This window comes from Pelodiscus sinensis, chromosome 18 (genome assembly GCF_049634645.1).
Source record: "Pelodiscus sinensis isolate JC-2024 chromosome 18, ASM4963464v1, whole genome shotgun sequence".
Classification (NCBI taxonomy): domain Eukaryota; kingdom Metazoa; phylum Chordata; order Testudines; family Trionychidae; genus Pelodiscus; species Pelodiscus sinensis.
This window is the reverse complement of record NC_134728.1, coordinates 30,051,990-30,069,718: the sequence shown is the minus strand read 5'-3', so window position 1 is coordinate 30,069,718 and position 17,729 is coordinate 30,051,990. Positions and strand designations below refer to the sequence as shown.

Sequence of the window (17,729 nt, the reverse complement as noted above, 5' to 3'; positions counted from 1 at the left end):
CTAGACACAGCCTGGCCAGAGGTTGAACCTCTCTAGCCTGGCACTCTCTGATCCGGCAACATCCATGGCTCAGCATGATTTCAGTCAGCAGGATGTCCACTTATCATGGCTGTGGCCGAGTTTCCCATGGACCCATGAAGTTAGTTTACAGCCCCCAGTCCTGGCTCTCAGTGTTCTGTGCTGTTATTTAGCTCTGATTTACCACTTCTTCTAGGAGGCCAGTAAGCAGTGGCAGTGTTGGTAAGGCTGCTAGACAATATTGATCTCCTATGGGTTGGCAAATTCTCTGGTTTGGCACCGGTCAGGTCCCCAAGGGTGCTGGACGAGAGAGATTCAACCTGTTCCTAAACGCCTTATGCCCTTTCCGCTATTGCAGTTCTGTAACATAGGCAGCACACAGAGGGCATAGGCAGGGGATCTCATAGGTTAATATGAGTAACTGTTTGCATCCTGATAGCACCTACACAACCCAGGATGGGGTAAGGGGCCTGGGACGTACAGTGGGGAGGGAAATGGTTTTCCTGTTGCCAGAAAACTTTAAAGATTTTGTACATTCTTCCCATCTCAAACCAGGACAAAACATTTGAAATTTTTACAAACTGAAAATCCAAAGGAAATTCTGCTCAAGTCAATAGAGATGTGTAGATTAAAGATTTCATTGTTAAAAACAATTTAAATTCCAACACAAAGGCATTTCACACCACAACAAATCTAACATTCGTGTTCCGAAAAGGCCACAATGCCCTAGTTTAACAATTTCCAACCTTTTCTGGAAATAGGAATACGATCCTTTCCCATGAAAAGTTTCTATTTCAGCAAATCTGCGCTTTTCAAACAATTCCTGACCAGCTGGAGTCCGAAGGGTTAACTTGGACGTGTGTCTGAAACCGGCGTAAGTAACTTGCAGCTTCCCCACGCCTGCGTCATGCAGACACCCCAACCAAATGCTATAAAGCTTTTAGCTCACGCACCACCAGTGAGGGACAACCCAGGCTAGTGAGTGGGCCTCCCCCTCACAAGACTGCCCTTACCCAGACGGTGTCCCGGGACAGGGCGGCTTTGCTAACTGCGCTGGTGTACCTAGAACTGGCGGGGTGCCGACTGACTCGCAGCAGCGCTTTGACTGGCTCTCCGGGCCAGTCACAGGACTCTAGAACAGGAAGGGCCCTCGAGAGGACATCGCGTCCAGTCCCCTGCCCTCGCGGCAGGACCTGTGTTTGACCTCACCTCACGCGCCCTCGCGTTATGCGCGCCTCACTTTAGTAACACTGGAGGAAGAAAGCCACAGACGGAAACCAGGGGAATCTGGCAACCCTGCTCATGGGCAGACTGTCTCGCAGGCCACACCAAGAACCCTGATGGGCTGCATGTGGCCCTCAGGCTGCCCACCACTGCACTACATCGACCTGACCCCTCTAGTGTCCATAGCACAGCGCCCGCACTGCACAGATCATCTGCAGGGAGAGCCACGGATTGGGGCTGCCCATTACCAGCCTATGGCAAGCACCTCCACGGCATTCCCTACTGCCCTCCTCCCCCTGCTGAGTCAGGAGAAGGTGTAACCGCCTCTGGTGTTCCTACCTCATGCCCTGTAATGACCCCTGGAGCTAGAGAGCCGCCCAGCGCTCCCCTTGTGCACCTTACTCGACACACAGCCACACCCCCCATGCTCTGCGTGCTGCGGATTCGAACTCCACGCCGACAGCTGACTCGGGAGTTTCTTTCCAGCCACCGGAATTCCTGAAGCGAGAGCTGGAGCAGAGTGAGCGCCCAGTCTGCTCTCCCGGCTGTGAGCACAGTTGCGTGTTCTCTGCCCCAAAAGGAACGAAGTTTCTTCAGAGGCCAGGGCTGCCACAGAGAGGATCTTCACAGGGCACAAAAGCCTGCCAAGAGAGAGACTCACCAGGGCTAGCATGTCAGAGCCTTGAAATGGCAGCCATCACAGCTTATTCCTGCAACGTAAACTCTGAGCCCTCCTCTGCCAGCATTGCTCTCTCTCCTCTTCTCCCCCGCCACGCCGCCCAGACCTGCCTTCTCTCCAGGCACCTCGCAGCTTCCCTCACCCTCCAAAGCACCAAAGCCGGCTGGGTTGCCTGTTGAGTTTCTTTCTATCAAAGGCGGGGCCAGACAAGCTGTGAGACAAAGCAGCTATCCAGGGAGTTGGTTTACAGATCCCCCAAACCTGGCACCATCTGGCTCCATGCCCAGCCTCTCCCAGGAGTCACTGGAGAAACACTCGTCCAATGTAAAATTCTCTCTCCTGCCACCTCCATCCCTGGGGCTCCTGCCTCCCAGAATCCCACTTGCCACCTGCTCCCAGCCTCGCCCCCATCCGAGACTAGAGCAGCTGAAAATCGATGAGACAGTGCGGGGTGGCAGAGCTAGTTGTGGCCTGTGCCTTGCTGGCTGGACACCCGTCCACTGGCAATGAGGCTGCACAGAGCAGGACTGCCCCCCAGCCAGCACACAACCAGCCACGGTGCCCAGAGCCAGGCTGCCCGCAGTGCCCCAGCATGGGAAGCTGGAGTGGAAGGAAGCAGAATGTTCATCTCCCTGCGCGGGGAGAAATCGCCTCTCTGCTCCACACGATGCCTCTGAGCCACCCTCCTTCCTCCCCCACGTGCCAGGAGGCTGGAGAGGAGACAGCCCCTCCCTTCTGCCTGTCAACGCCATGTCCCTCCCTTTCCGCGCTACCCAGCCTGTGCCCCCAGCGCTGTGCCCAGCCTCCTCGGTGGGCTGCAAACTCTGCGCTGCCTCCCCCCTCCGGGTGTCTGGATTTTGTCAGCGCCCTTCGCTCCAGGCTCAGCCGTACACCACAAGCGTGTGCGACGGAGATGCCGACGGCTGGCAGAATGCGCCAAGCAGCGACCCCAGCTTGGGCACAGCCACGCCGCACAGCTCAGCGTGCTCCGGCGGCCGGTGCGGTCACAGTGAACCGGGAGGCTGAACCTGCACAGCAAGCATCCTTCTCGTCTGTATTCCAGCTGCAAGGCATAGCCCGCACTGCAATCACGGTGCTAGGGCGCTGGCTCCCGTGGCTACAGAGACAACGCCAGCCCCACTGAGCTAGCAGCTAAATAGATAAGAGGGAAGGGAGGGAGAGCAGAGAAGGGACGCAACTTGCTCATCCCGCAAATCCGGGAACAGAACCCAGCTTTCCTGCCTCTCCAGCTTGGCCCTGCCCACAGGACCACGCCACCGCTCAGAGGAGGTGGCACCCTCCGTGCCATGCATGAGGCTGGACAGAGCCTGGCTTACAACACCCTCGTGGGTACAGTAAAGGGAGGCAACAAAACCCACCCCAGATCCAAGCACTTACCACCATTAGGATTAGGGCTGAGTTTGGGGCCAGGCAGTTTCCTGGGTCCCTTCCCAAGACACCACATGGCTGGGCAGCGGCACCCTCTGCTCCACTGCGCTGCAAAGCCTTTCTAGCATCAGGCGGCAGGTGGCAGGGACGGGGCGGGGCGAGGGCATTCAGCAGGAGGGCGTCTCCAGCTGGGCTGTATTGACACACCTGTCCTGAGCTGTGGGTGTAGGGCAGACACCCCTGCCTTGCAGGCAGCTGAGTGAGGCTCTTGTAGGGTTTGGCAACACGCTGCCCGGGGTGCCGAGTGACACATCACCCTGCCAAGGCCGTTCTGCGCTCTAGACACTGCGTGGCCGGATGGGAGCGCAGGGCAGCACACTCGGCCAGGGAGGTCGGTCGGTGCGAACACGGCAGGGCGTAGCTGTAAGTACACACCCAGTGGCAGTGCAAATCACTCGCGGGGTGGGTCGCATGGCCCCTCTGCACCTGGCCGTCTGTTTCTGGCCATTCCTGCTGCTGGCTTAGAAGTGCCTGGCTCACTCCCAGGGGCACAGCCAATGGTGGCGACCAGCACTCTCCTGCCTCCTGCTGCACATGACACACATGCCATCGAGGTGCGGGGGCAGGGGAAGTGCCCTCGCTGGGGCTCTCCTTATCTGTATCGCCGAGCCCAGCTTGAAAGCTGCGCTGCCGTCCCAAGGGCACCGTGGCCCTGGCAGGTGGCCAGGGTGCGTGTGCAGAGGCCGTTACTCCATGGCCGGGGTGATCGGTGCTAACACAGCTCCAGCCGAGCAAGCTGGGTTCCAGTCCTGCCGGGGAGTGCTCAGCAGGCATCTGAGCTGATTGTGGAGGGCGGAGTCTTTGCTGTTGGGGATGCATGAGCCGCAGGGACCCTGCTTGGCCCCAGAGCCCAGGGTTGCTGCGCAGGGCCGGCTTGTGAAAGCCCCGCGGGTCGGATGGGGGCTCCCTGGGAGAGGACACAGACGGAAGCCAGGCTGCCATTTCACACAGCAGGCCCTGACTGGCCTAAGCTTATCCACAGAGCCCCCCTTCCTGCTCCCTCCCTACAAACCATCCTGCTACTCCAGCTAGACCTCCCTCCCTCCCTGTGCCCCCAGCTCTCTCTGCCCAGCTCCCTGCACGGCCCCTTGGACCCCCTTTGGCCACCCAGCCCGATGGCAAGGAGCCCAGCTCAGGTTTGGCCTCTCAAAGCAACCGTGCTGATACTGCCACGTGCAGCCATAGCAGCAGCGACAGGATGCGCCACGGCACGAAGAGCGGGAATCTTCAGAAACGCAAGCGCGCACGGTGCTGTTCCCCCAGGGGAGGAGCTGCAGCCCCTTCCCTGCAAGGCCCTGACCGAAAGTGTCTGTCTCTGGGGTGGGCCTTCCCGGGACCCCTCTGGGACCCTCGCCCTTGAGCGACGGTGGAGCCCCCAGGGGTTGGAGTGACAGGTAGACCCTCCCCCCTTCTCCCGCTCATGCCCTGCCCTGGCAGTTACCCCACCGCTCTCCTGCCCTTTTTGGCCTCTGCCATCTCTTTTCCGTCTCAGATTTTTTCTTTCCTGGATGGTTTGGAGTCCTGGTTCCCGTCTGGTTTGCGGGTTCCTCTTCCCCCTCTCCCCCCGCCATGGGCATGGGACTGCAATGCAGACAGGCCAGAGCCTGGCTCACGTAGCTTCCTCCAGCCTCAGGCCCTTCTCATCTGTCAGGCCCCCTCCCACTCGGCTCTGCCTCACCCCGGCAGGGTACAGAGCACACCTTGCTGGAGGTGTCTGCCCCAGCTAAGGCTCCTCTGGCAGCACCATCTAGGCTGATCCAGCCCATGGAGGTCCTGCCGCCCCCCCATCAGGGCCTATGGACTGGGGGTGGGGCACAATGCAGAGTCAACTCTGGGGGTTGACTCAGACTTCACGCGGTCCCCCACACACAGACCAATCAGGGTCTGTGGGCGGGGAAGCACAGACGTGTCCTGGCCCCGCCCCTTCTGCCTTAGGCCCCGCCCTTTCTGGGGCAGCCTGGGGCCACTTCAGAAATTTTTGAAAATGTTCCAAAAATTATTGCCCACCCCTGATCTAGGCACATGTCTAGCTTGGCCAAATGCTAATCTGAGGCCAGTCAGCTTGGCTCAGGACACCAACCTGGGACCTGTGAGAGCAGGGAGAAGGCGGAAGCCACTTGCTACAGCCGGGATCCGGCCCCAGGGGTGTGTCTGGGAGCTCTCAGCATGGAGCTGGCAGAGACAGAGTGGCACAGGTAACCACACTCCTTCTCTAGCCATCTTGAAGCCTCCTGTACCTCCCTTCCACTAGATCCACACAGCTCCCCCTCCCGGCACGTGTACAGGGACCCCAACTGCAGTGCCACTCTCCTGTCCAGGCAGGGGCCTGGTGCCCGGAGGCCGCGCTGATGGGTGCACACTGTCCAGTCTGCCATAAGGCAGAACTCCAGGAGGGTGGTGTTGTGAGCCAGTCAAAGTGGAGTGTGGAGGAGCCAGACTGATCACAACCCCTGTCTCTCCTCGCTTCCTCCCACGGTCTGTCCTGCAGAGGAAAAAATCCCTTTCCCCCAGATGCCTGAATCCTGACCCTGCTTTACTGGCCATGCCCCAAAGAGCTGTGCCCACAGAGCAGGGAGGGCGTGGCTGGAGGTGGGGGATACTAGTGGGGCCCAGCTCTGCTCTCAGTTACATCACCGTCTGGGGGCCAAGGCGGCTAACCAGTTGAATATGAGCTCCCAGCATGACGCTCTGGGCAAAAGGGCTGCAGCATCCTGGGCTGCATAAGCCGGGGGCTCTCGAGTAGAGGCAGAGGGTTATGTGGCGCCTGGATCCTGCGTCCCGCCCTGGTGCCCATCTGTCAAGAAGGACGTTGACTACCTGGAGGGGGCTCAGAGAGGAGCCAGGAGAATGACAGACGGGCTGGAAAACCCGCCGGCTGGGGCAGCCTCAAGCAGCCCAATCTAGTTTCACAAAGAGAAGGTTAAACGTCTGCAGTTGCCTACCTGGGGGCGCGTTTCGTAACGGGCTCTGCAGTCTAGCAGGAGCAGCGCAGCACGGTCTGGTGGACGACACTGAGGCTGGCCAATTCAGACCGGAGAGGAGACGGGCGTCTTCCGGGGGAGTCACTAACAACGGCACACGTTGCCAAGGGTCGTGGGGATTCTCCAGCACTGAAAATATTTGTCGGGACCGGCGGCTTCGCCTCAAGCTCTGCGGCAGGAATGGCGGTCTCCGGCCTGTGCTGTGGGGGGGGGCAGACCACCCAACCACAGGGGTCCCTTCCGGCCTAGGAATCTCTCAGACTGGAGTACCTGGAGTAACGAGGGACTCCTACCCCGCCAGGGGCACCTCCAGCAGCTGTAGCACATCCAGACCCACCGCCTGTCCCTGCTCCAGCTCCTGTGCCCAGCTCCGGGAGGGCCCGACTCTCCACTGCACGGCTTCACCCTGAGCTAGAGATGGGCCCCAGGTCATCCCGGAGAGGCTGCTGAGCCCAGCACCTGCCCAGATCCTTGTGCTGCTAGTTCAGCCCTCGCACGACTGAGTAGCCCTGAGGCTGCCTCGTCTTGCCCGCCAGGTACGGTGCTGTGGGAATGCCCCAGCATGCCCGGAACAGAGAGATGGCACAAGGCACAGACTGTGATGTGGAAGGGCTCAGTTAAAGGCACAAGCATCAGATTAGACCCCCGGGGCCAGCAGGCTCCTGCTCAAGCAGCTACGCTGAGGGGCAGGTGGGGTTGGGGCTGATAAAGTGTGAGCAGCTGGCCGGGTGTGTGAGGCGCACAGCTCACTCGGAAGGCCCCAAACCCTGCCGGCATGGCCAGGCCCTGAGGCGGCTGCTGTGAGGCGGCCTCCCTCCCTCGGTGCAAAGGCCATGGTCACACCACGAACAGCACAACGCCACCCTGGCAGCCTGCGTCCCCCCCCGCCCACACGCCTTCGAGTCAGGAGCTGTCTGAGAAACATGCATTGGGCACAGCAGCCCCCCCCCCCCCACCCGCAGGTCACCCTGGGGGGGAACCCTCGCAGCCTCCGTCTCAGGAGTGGGGCTGGAAAGGGACCTCCATGACTTCCCCGCCTCCAGTGGTACCTCAGGGACATGCGAAGACAGGCCAGACACCTAGAGCAGGAAAGGTGGCACCAGGGCAGTGGGGAGGGCCAGGGAGCACTTGCTGGGCCATTAAGAATCATAGAATCCTACAGCTGGAAGAGACCTCAGGCGGGTCATCAGGTCCAGCCCCCTGCCCAAGGCAGGACCAATCCCTGTGCTGGCAGAGGGACCCCAACCCACCATAGGCCCCTACTGTGCAGAGCCACTTCCAGCTGGGCCCGGCAGGTGCGTGCGGGCTAGCCACTGACTGCCAAGACAGCAAGCCGTGGCAAGCACTGTCTGAGACCCACGCTGGCACAGCCCCATGCCAGGCCCAGCAACAAGGGCTGCATTCAGGCCCTCGCATGCTGCTGGCTGCCAGCCCCGGGCGGCCAGCGGTCCTGCGGCAGGCGCTCAAGGACTCACTGTCCCGTCTCCTCCCGCGGCCCCTGTGCTGAATGAGGATGACGAGAGCACAAAGAGCCTGCTGCAGACCCAGCCACCTGCTGGGCCTTGGCCCCTCACTAAACAAAGGCCAAAAGGGCCGGCGAAGGAGTCTGCCAGCGCAGCACAGGCCCAGCTCATAGCAAGCACCCAGGGCCAGTCAGATCCCAGGTCCCTCCCTGTCAGCCCAGTGCAGGAACCACCCTCGGCTCTGTGTGTACAGCCCCTGACACAGCGAGGCCCGTCCGCGAGTGGGCTCCTGGATACTCCCCCAGCCAGGCAGGAGCAATCAGACTGACTCGTGGCTTTGCATCGGGCGAGGTGGCTCCCTGGAAGGTGATGATTCTCTGTCTGAAACTACCTGAAGGAGCTGCCCCTTTCTCTCCAGCCGTCATTGGCTACTGCGAGCTGGCACCTCCCCACCCGTCCCACAGCCCATGCAGTGAGATCCCCAGACCAGCTGTAATTCAGTGTGTGTGAATTTGCCAGACAGGCCCAGGAGCAAGGGAAGGTTCACTGGGCCTGAGGATAGGGGTGCTGGCGCCACATTGGGGTTACAGACCGGCTCTGTGCACTGCCTTACCACACCACAGACCCCCCCCACACACACCTGCACCTTTGGAATGGCCTCCCCACTCACGGCTCATGTCCCTGCACTGGCTCTCCAGGCACTGGGGATGAGAGATCCAGGCTTCTCCTCTTGGCCATTCCCACCCCTGCCACTTCTGGCTCCTCCAGGGCATTCTGCCTGCAGCCGGATCCAGCCCAGCAGCACGCACAGCGCACTGTCTTCCCCCAGCACTGTCTGTGGAGCTGGGAGCCCTAAGGGTCACTTGCCTTCCCAAAAGCGCTCGGACCGCTCCGTGCCGGTTTGCACCTTCCTTCCCCAACTCAGCCCCCCTCTGCTTCCCTGCCATCTTCCCAGTTAGCCCCTTACACCACATGCCAGCAGCCATTCGGCCTAGGAACCCTGGATGTGCATCTAGCCCCAGGTTTCCCCCACCCCATCTTTGCCTAGGGAGCTCAGGCCCCTTGATCGTAGTAGTCAGGGCCCTGATCGGCGGGAAGAGGGCTCTTTAAATCGCAGCCGAAGCTCCTGGCAGCGTGGGCTGGGCAGTGCCAAAGGGCTGGCTGGGGGTGGGAACTAGCCCCCAGCCCCGTCCCTTCTGCCGGGACCCCATCCCCGCTGGGAGCCCGGAGCCGGGGCTCCCCCGCCTTGCCCAGACACCCAGCAATTCTGTCGGCAGCCCTTGCAGCTCCCTGGGTAGCACCGCTATATTTTGGCTCAGTCCAGCTCACCTCTAACGGCCAGGAATGGGGGAAATCCTTCATGCCCTGACGGAGGAATGATGGAGGGGAACCAAGCGCATCCATGGTGGGTTATTTCTGCTCCAGCTAGTGCGCCGAATTCCTGGGGAAAGCGTAAAGAACTAACGAACGTGGCACAGCCAGCGCTGGGCACTGTGAAAGTGTGAGTCAGGGCCCCGGGTCAGGCAGCTCCATAACAATCATAAGGTTGTTTAAAATAATAACCTGGGTTTGTTCATTATCTTCTGGAGCCGAGTGTTTAGGATGCCCTGGACTTTGTTCTCCAGTGTGTCTCTGCAGCCATGACGGCTTCTTTTACATTGAAAGCTGAGGTTTCACGCGACTCCAGGAGCTGGGGCTTTAGACCACTTTGTGCTAAAATCATGAGTGTTGGCCACACTTTGACTAGCGTGGGCGGGACCCGGAGTATGTGGGAGCCTGCAGGGGGCCAGCTGGCTCCGTGAGGCGTTCACTCTGCGAAGATCACACCCAGCTGTTTGGTGGGGGCACTGGGTGGTTCAGCTGTCAGTCCCGTGTCTGTGGATCAGCAGTTTGCACTGTGCACCAGGACACAGCCATTACCAGTGTTTCCACAGGGCACTGACATCACTGACGCCCTGCGAACCTGCAGAAATCCCCAGGCCACGTTTGCAGATTGCAAATCGGACGCACTTACAAATTTTGTAGCCACACGGGGTCTGGTTATCACTAGTAGTGAACACGAAGCCTCCTCTGACCCAACATCAAAGGTGGGGAGGTTTTTGCATCTGGGCAGGACATAGGGTGCAAGGTTTGAATTGCAGGAGGAGAAGCAGGGTTAAGGGCTGGGGCCCCTGTGTATACCTAGGGGCAGGGACCGCCACCGACTCTACAACTTGGGAACACGCTGGGCCATATGCCAGCGCTGTGTGTGAGTTTCGAGACAAACCCATCCGCAGAGTGAAACAGCTGGGCCAGATCCTCCACCAGGGACAGATGGCTCAATTACAGTTCAGTGGAAGCGAGTGGAGCTATCCCATTCACACACACCTGGGAGCTGACTCCGTATTACCGCCAAACAGCAACATCAGAAGAACAGGAAAGTTGCAAAGTGAAGAACTCCAAAGTTCGGAGATGCCACAGTGAAAGTTGCTTGTGCAGCCTTGACGTGGCCCCATTGCCCGTGCATTATGATCCAGCCGTTAATTACATGCCCACAAACAGGAAGACAATGTGGCCTAAAGGGACAGAGCTCTGCACAGAGACCTTACTCCTATTCTTGACTTGAGTTTTGGGTGACTTTGGAGGAGCTATGTTGCCTCACTGTGCCTCAGTTTCCCCATGTATAAAACAGGAGTGATGATACTTGGCTCCATTGCAGCACAATCTGAGATCTGCTCACAGCACAGACGAGCTAGGTATTAACCCTTGTCCCAGGGACTCCTGCCTCAAATCCATACAGACACCGCGTAACCACTAGGACTGGTAGCAGTTACAAGGTTACATTTTTAAATGGCCTTTTACAGCCCCACTGGGAGGGACCTGGAGAAGACGCCTAAAATCTTGGGGCTCTTTCCAAGGCTCTAAAGGGGAGTGTTCTCCTCCTGTCACAAATGAGTCGGTCTCTGCCCCTCCCCCATGCCCAGCTCCTTGCCCCCATCCCAAACTCCCCACAGGCTCCTTACCCAGCTGGTTTGAGTCCTTCCCTAGCTCCCACCTTGACTTCCCTCCCTCCCCACCACGGCCCCTAGCTGCCACCCTGACTTCCCTCCCTACCTACTCCTAACCCCTAGCTCCCACCCTGACTTCCCTCCCTCCCCACCCCTGGCCCAGCCTGCTCTCTGCAGGCTCCTGGCCCTACTCTGTTGCCTCACTCAGGTCCTGCTCTTGTCCCCTGTGCATCTGAGTCAGGCTGCATCTTACTTCATGCTACCTCAGTGCGTCTGGGGACAAGGCTCCTCACGCTCAGTCCCTGCCTTTGCACCCACGCTTCCCCAGACAGTCGCGTCTCTGACAAGTTTGAAGTGTCTCTCCATTCCCCTTTCCTCTCCTCTTCCTCTCAGCCAGTTTCCTCTCTGCTCCAGCCGTTCTATTTTTACTTTCCTAGCTCTCTCCCTCTCTCTCATCTGGGTTATTTTTGAAACCGTCTCTCTCTTCACTGTGCTAAATTTCTTCCTTCACTGCTTAGCCCCCCTGCCCAACAGCCTGATCCAACCTCCGTCTAGCCCAGGAGTGGGCAGTAAGATGCAGCAGTTCAGCAGCCGCCTCTGTATTCACCTGCACCTCTGCACGCACAGTGCTTGCAGCTCCCATCGGCCATGGATCGCAGTTCCTGGCCAATGGGAGCTGCAGGAAGTGGTGTCCTGGTCCGCGCCACTTCCCGCAGCTCCCATTAGCCTGGGATGGTGATCCACAGCCAGTGGGGGCTGCGAGCGCCCGTCCCTGCGGAGGTGGGTAAATACAGCGGTGGACCATCGGGGCTAACCCTGGCAAACCAGCTCTGGCCCGCAGGCTGGTATTTGCCTGCCGCTGTTCTAGCCTCTCGCCGTCTCTATCTGCCTTTTCTCCAGCCACCTTCCTTCCCTCCATTCTCTCCTCTAACGTAGCCTGCCCATCTCGGACCTGGGGCAGCCGAGCGCTGTGGAGAGCCAGTCACGGGCAGGGCTGTGCTCTCCACTCCTCTCGTGTTACACCAGGAAGGGTGGGAGGGAGCGTCTGTGAGTTCCTCCCTCGTCTCTTTTGGCCCTCAAGTGTTCTCCCCTCCGGCTCTCTCTCCCAGTCCCCCTGGATTCCCTCTCCCAGGCATCGGCTCTTCCTGCTAGAGGTCTGAGCACAGGCCTTTCCTAGACACAGGATTTGGGGATTCCCTTCCTCACCGCACGTCTCCCGGGCTGTGTGCTCTGCCCATTCCTAGTGCATGGTCCTGAGCAGCCCCCTGACAATAACAAACCTGAGCCCCTTCTCCTGGCCACCCCTCAGAGCCGCCTGCCGGCTGCCAAACTGCAGCTGCCATCGAGCAAAGCTCCGCTGCTGTGCCTGCGCAGGGCGCCTGTCGACACTGGGTACACCCAAGGCACGGTGCATCTACCAGGTGCTGGCACCCCCAGCACTTGCCAGCCAGTGCCCCTGCAGGGACTACGCGGCCCCCAGGCTGCCGAGGGACAGGCTCAGTGCGGGGCCCAGCCGCGAAAGGCGTTAGACCTTCGGAATGCCTCGGGCCTGTTCTGCACTGGAGATTTAGATCCACCCTGCGCCATTGCTTCAGGATGCGACGAGAGTCCCGTCCCCGCATGCCGCAGTGAAACCGCCTTAGGCCCAGGTGTAGACACAGCTAGGCTGACAGAAGGATTCTTCCACTAACGCAGCGACTGCTGCTCGGGGAGGGGGAATTGCCTACGGCAAGAGAAACGCCCCTTCCATCAGCACAGCAAGTGTATACACAGGGGCCTCAAACTCACAGCCTGTGGCCCAAGCAGTTCCACAATCCAGCCTGCACATGGCTGCTGGCGCATGAGTCCTGCAGCCCTGGGAGGGAGGGAGTGTGTCCGTATCCTTCCCCTAGTCCAGCCGCTGCTCTGCTCCCACCCCGCCTCTTCCCAGCCCTGCCCTGCCTCTCCCCCCATCGCAACCCTTCCTTCAAGCTGTAGGGACTTGGTCCGGGGATAACCGGGGGGCCTGGCAGGGAGCAGCAGCCGGGGTCGGGCCCCTCTGCTGGCGGGAGCTGGGGGGAAGCAGAGCGATGCAGACGCCTCTGCCCCACTCCCATCTCCCAGGCCAGCCCGGTGCTTCACTTGGCCACGGCAACAGAAGTGGAGCGCCCCAGCCCAGAGCGGGCTGGCTTAGGGGACAGCGGCAGAGCGTCCCCGAGGTTCCTGCCACCATGGTGAGTATGGGGGGGCTCCAGGGCCTGCGGCTGGTCCCAGCCCGCCCAGGGCTCTGCAGGCTAACCTGAGTATGGGGGACTGTCCTGCCTATAGGATGGTTGGGGCAGCCACTGCAGGACCCCCCCAAGTGCAGGGCCCAGAGCGGCCGCACCGCACTGGCCTATGGACGGGGCGGCTCTGGGCCACAGGGACGTGTGGGCAGCAGAGCAGAGTTAGCCGCCGGAAGCCGCTCTAGCCCCACTGCGCTAATGGTGCCAGCGGTGGGAGCTCCCTGGGGAAGGGGGTGTTAAATCACCCAGCAGCCGCAGGCAAGGCTGGGAACACGCAAACACACATACCCCCCCGAGCCCTGCCAGAGGGGGATGCCACTAGCCCACTAGGAGGATCTGAGGATTAGCCCTGGCCCTACAGTAAATTGAGTTTGAGACCCTGGGTCCACCCTGCAGCAGCCCAGCTGCAGAAACCCCGGCTAGGTTCCCGCAGCGGAAGGCTGGCCCTTTAAGAAGCAAGAGGGAGTCTGCCAGGCTGCTGCTCCAGGCCCTTGCAGCAGAGACCGTCCCAGCGGGTCCACAGCTGGCGGCTGTGCTCAGGGCTCAGCCGAGCCGGGGAGAGGAGGGCCAGGCAGCTTCATGTGTCTCCTGCAGCCGCCCCACGAGCTCACACCAGCCTGCCCGGCTGGTAGCCCAGGATGGCCCAGCCCAGGGCCTGGCTGGGGTGCCAAAGGGAGCCCCTCCCCACGGCAGGCAGTCCCAAGGAACGCCGAGAACGCTTCTTGCTCGTCCAGCCAAAGGACCGGAGCCAAGGTGCTGAGGAGGGGCCAAGCCCTGCACCCCTGGCGGGCCCCTGGAGTAGCCAGTGCTGAGCTCCCAGCACAGATCGCACAGCTCTGAGTTGCACAAATCCCGAGCTGGAGACCAACCCGCCCTGAGCCTTCCCCGCACAAGCAGCCCGAGCGCTGCTGTGCCCTGCGCGGCCATCGGCTCTGCAGCGGGTCCCACAGCAACACAAAGCCACCAACGTGCTCCCAGCTCCGGGACAGGGACTAGCTCCTGCCAGGGGCCAGCAGCAGCCGGGGAATGAAACCAGCCTGAAAGCAGAACTCCAGGGGAAAATGTCTCTGCTTCCTCTGCAGCGGAGGCTCCGGGACCTGCATTGTGCTCAAGGACATGACGGGATCTGGCCTCGTTTGGGCAGCCCCTGGCCACCCCGGCCCCGCGTGCCTGTCGGTCGGGCAGCCCCTGGCCGCCCCCGGCCCCGCGTGCCTGTCGGTCGGGCAGCCCCTGGCCACCCCGGCCCCGCGTGCCTGTCGGTCGGGCAGCCCCTGGCCGCCCCCGGCCCCGCGTGCCTGTCGGTCGGGCAGCCCCTGGCCGCCCCCGGCCCCGCGTGCCTGTCGGTCGGGCAGCCCCTGGCCGCCCCCGGCCCCGCGTGCCTGTCGGTCGGGCAGCCCCTGGCCGCCCCCGGCCCCGCGTGCCTGTCGGTCGGGCAGCCCCTGGCCGCCCCCGGCCCCGCGTGCCTGTCGGTCGGGCAGCCCCTGGCCACCCCCGGCCCCGCGTGCCTGGCGGTCGGGCAGCCCCTGGCCGCCCCCGGCCCCGCGTGCCTGTCGGTCGGGCAGCCCCTGGCCGCCCCCGGCCCCGCGTGCCTGTCGGTCGGGCAGCCCCTGGCCGCCCCCGGCCCCGCGTGCCTGGCGGTCGGGCAGCCCCTGGCCGCCCCCGGCCCCGCGTGCCTGGCGGTCGGTCGGCTCCGGGGCAGGCAGAGCTGGGACTGTCACAATGCGGAGAGCAGCCGGCTGGCGAGTTCGTGCTGCCTCGAAGCCCAGCATTTGCCTTTCCTCTCTCTCCCCCTCGCTCCTGCATGCGGGGCAGCTCCTACCTTGGCAAGCGCGGTCCGTCCCCATGCCTGCAGCGAGGCTCCTCTCCTCTCCCGGACGGGGCTGCGCGTACACCACAGCGCTTGCTGCGGAGCAGCCTCTTCTCCAACTTTCACACCCCCGCGCAGTGATTGATGCCTACTGCAGTCGCAGCAGACCTCGCCGCACAGAGCAGGAACGGGCTCTCTTCCCACACTGCCAGGCCAGCTGCCTCACATGAAAACCCGCCGCGTCATCTCTCCCGGGACCGCCCTCCGCAGACAGCCAGCAGGCGCGCAGCGAGCTTTGCACCCAGCCCAGGTATGCCTGCTCTGCACCACGCTGGGGATCAGCCCACGGCCCCGCTGCCTCCCTCGCCTGCAAATGTCTGACTCATTCCCGGGCAGGCTCCAGGCAAGGGGGGCGGGCTGAGCGGATCCTAGAGCATCCTCCCCACGCACGCTGGGGCTTTCATGTGCAGCACCAGCCTGGGTGTCCGTAGCAGCCTGTTTACCCGCAAGCTTTGCGCACTACCTACGGGATAAACAAATACCGCGCCCCTCAAAAGCCCATGTCACCCAGGCCCATCTCTGCTACCGCAGGCAACCCAGGCACCTAAATCTGCCAGACTTGCATTGAGTTGTTTGCCCCCACTCCCCTCAACGGGAGCCTCTTCCCGAGCATCGCTCCTCTGAGGGTTAGAAACCTTCCCATTTCCAGGCTGAATTCCTTCAGGGCCAGTTTATCCCCCTTTGTTCTTGTGCCAGCATTGGCCTTTAGCTCCAATAGTTCATCGTGCTCTGGTGTCTACCTAAAGGATCTCCAAGCATTCTCCGTTCCGTATACAGAGGCTTGAAAGGATTCAATTTTGATCAGTAAATGTCAGTAAACGCCAATTTCACTGTACACAGAAAATGTTTCCACTGACGACAATCAAAATGTATTCGTAGGCTAAGTAAGAAAAATGTTGCTCGAGAACTTGGTCATTCATTTAAGGTTATTTACTTTGCATAGACGTATAATGTTGACAATTGGTGTTTGAACTATTATAAAGCTTAAACTTTTTGAACCTCAGCCTCTGCTTTTATAGTCTGATCCCCCCATAACTTCCCACAACTTTGAACATTCAAATAGAAAAACACTGGGAAAAAAAGCTTAAAATAAACATTGGTGTCTGTCGAAATTATAAAAAAACAAACAAACCTTGAATTCTGCCAACAGCATATACCAGAAAGGTTCTGTCTGTCTATTGATGGAAAGTGCTATGTAAGAGCTAGGTTTTATTCTTATCCTCCACTGAAATGCAGCCATCTCTGCGGTGGAACATTATGCATTATCCTTTCCTGGGGATAATAATGTAAATCATAATTAATGGGAGCTGCGTGGCTAATTCCCCAGGGGCAGCTGAAAACCTTAAGCAATAGCACTTAGTCCATACAGAACACCTTTAAATCGAGCGTCTCAGCGTGTGCTCCAAAGGTAAGAATCCTGTCCCAATTTTATAAAATGAGGTGACTGAGTGGGGTGAAGGGCCTGCTTTCCAGAGGTGCTGAGCACCCTCAATTCCTAATGAGCAGCTTTGCTAGCCGCACCCTAAGGACCAGAATCTCCTCCTTTACTCACAGGCTACGTCTACACTGGCCCCTTTTCCGGAAGGGGCATGTAAATTTCACCAGTCGTCGTAGGGAAATCCGCGGGGGATTTAAATATCCCCCGCGGCATTTAAATAAAAATGTCCGCCGCTTTTTTCCGGCTTTTAAAAAAGCCGGAAAAGAGCGTCTACACTGGCCCCGATCCTCCGGAAAAAGTGCCCTTTTCCGGAGGGTCTTATTCCTACTTCGAAGTAGGAATAAGACCCTCCGGAAAAGGGCACTTTTTCCGGAGGATCGGGGCCAGTGTAGACGCTCTTTTCCGGCTTTTTTAAAAGCCGGAAAAAAGCGGCGGACATTTTTATTTAAATGCCGCGGGGGATATTTAAATCCCCCGCGGATTTCCCTACGACGACTGGTGAAATTTACATGCCCCTTCCGGAAAAAGGGCCAGTGTAGACGTAGCCACAGAGCGTAGCGCCTTCCTCCACAAATGCTTTCCCTGGAATCAACAGGGAGTGAAGCAGTGTACGGCTGGCAGGGTTCAGCCTACGTGACTTGCCCAGTGAACCAGTGACAGGTAGGCTGAAAACCCAGGAGTCCCCTGCACTAACCCCGAGGCAGGCTCTACTCCAGAGCCCCTGCAGGTTAACATGAGCAGCAGGAGTTTTTCATGGTCCCTCAATGGCTGGCCCTTTCAGCCCTCTCCCGGAGCAAGCCTTCTCTATCCCAGAGCACACCGCCTCGAAGTAACTTCATAAATATGACAATGAGGTTATTTCCCAGTCACTCCCTAATTGCAACATAAATAACGGCCCTTGTAATACGGCAATGCAGCAGGTTCCCAGGCAGGCGCTGGGAACACCATGAAAACAGCACAGGGCCGCCGAATGACAAGGCAGCCAAGTTACAGGGCTGGATCTGGTCCTCAGTGAACTGAGGGCAAATGTGGCATACGTGTGTGGTATCTGCAGGCGTGAAAGGGGGAGGATCCAACCTCTGGCCTTTTCCTGAAGGCTCAAAGAATGGCAAGTCAATCAGCTCAGAAAAACAGCAGAACCCTCTTCAGCCTGTTGGTCTACATACAGCATGTACCTCCTGCCGCGGGACTAACGGGCTGAGCTTGCTCCCTATGGGTATGTCTACACTACAGCGCTAATTCGAACTAACAGATCCAGACTAAAAAACTAGTTCGACTTAGCGTTTTGCTAATTCGAACTAGCATGTCCACATTAAGTGGACCCTGAACCGAGGCTAAGGCTGGCCGGAAGCAGTGCTG

At 59.8% G+C, this 17,729-nt stretch overlaps 1 protein-coding gene across 14 annotated transcripts in view; it reads right to left on the bottom strand.

Annotated features, from left to right (window-relative positions):
• Positions 1-17,729, bottom strand: part of EPB41L1 (erythrocyte membrane protein band 4.1 like 1) — a 168,091-nt gene that overhangs the window by 77,605 nt on the left and 72,757 nt on the right. Inside the window, exon 1 of one of the 14 annotated variants that reach the window (XM_075901380.1) lies at positions 14,885-16,142. The exons of the other annotated variants lie outside the window; for them this stretch is intronic. The gene's annotated coding sequence lies outside the window, so the exon portion shown is untranslated. Of the gene's footprint in view, positions 1-14,884; positions 16,143-17,729 lie in introns of those variants that run through there. 14 annotated transcript variants of the gene reach the window in all.